We start from the raw sequence: 1,243 nt of genomic DNA, 5'->3' as shown, positions 1-1,243 counted from the left end.
CCTAGTGTATTTTGGCCAATTAGGGTAACATAAGGTGACCCTGGGCACCAGGCCCAGGTCACCCAACAAGTACCCGACATTTGAATAAGTATGTATGTGCAATGTGTATATTTTACTAATGGACCCAATTCTTAAAGAACTTTTACCTCCGCATCCTGAAATTATTTTCAGAAAATCACGTAACCTAAAAGACATTTTGGCTCCAAGTATGTTATCTAATAAAGAAGAGGATGGTCGGTCATTTCCCAAGTGTACAGGATCACATAAATGTGGTAGATGCAATATATGCAGATTTCTGCATCCGGTCAGGAGGACATTTACGGACTCAGAAAAAAAGAAAGAATACAAAATTAAAGACTTTATTAACTGCAATACTCAATCTGTTATCTATTTACTGGAATGCGAATGTGGAAAGCAGTATGTGGGGAAAACCAAAAGACCTCTGAAAATGAGAATACAAGAACACATCCGAAACATAAAGAATAGAGTGGAATCTCATGCTGTCTCAAAACACTTCAACCTCATACATAAGTCAAATCCAGAATCTCTTACCTTCAAAGCAATTGAATTGGTAAAAATGGGAGAAAGAGGCGGAGATTTAGCCAATAAACTTTCACGGAGAGAAATGTTCTGGATATTCCAGTTACGGACACTACACCCGATGGGATTCAATGAAAACTACGAAATTGCTCAGTTTTTATGAAAGAAATCCCTAAAAAAGAATGTACAGTATTCAACACCCCATTTATATTTCCTCACCTCACTCTTTTTACCTTCACTCCCCACTAATTCACAATGTATACCCTAAAATGTGTTGTATATTATAGTTTATTAATGGGACAACATAGGCACGATTTAAAAAATTTTCTACAGTCATACCACACTGGAAAGGCCCAATCTCGCCCGAACTTGGAAGCGAAGCAGTGTTGGGCCTGATCAGTACCAGCAAGGGAGACCACCTGGGAAGATCAGGTACTGTAAATAAAACTAAAGTGAGCTGGCGGTATGTCCTAAATGGATTATATATATATATATATATATATATATATACACATATATATATATATATATGCACTATATATACCACTCTGATACACGCAAATATTAGTCCCCACTAAACAACAAATCAGAATAATTGTCATGGCACCATCACGTTCACACAACTTGTCATGACACCATCACGTTTACACACCGAGTCACACTGGCGGTTATATTATTATATTTGTATTATTATTTACTTACT

At 36.7% G+C, this 1,243-nt stretch overlaps 1 pseudogene; it reads left to right on the top strand.

Annotated features, from left to right (window-relative positions):
- Positions 1 to 865: 865 nt before the first annotated feature.
- Positions 866 to 984, top strand: LOC134950150 (5S ribosomal RNA; annotated as a pseudogene).
- Positions 985 to 1,243: the final 259 nt, after the last annotated feature.

This window comes from Pseudophryne corroboree, chromosome 8, assembly GCF_028390025.1.
Source record: "Pseudophryne corroboree isolate aPseCor3 chromosome 8, aPseCor3.hap2, whole genome shotgun sequence".
Lineage (NCBI taxonomy): Eukaryota > Metazoa > Chordata > Amphibia > Anura > Myobatrachidae > Pseudophryne > Pseudophryne corroboree.
The sequence above is the reverse complement of the archived record's forward strand: the minus strand, read 5'-3'. Positions and strand labels throughout refer to the sequence as shown.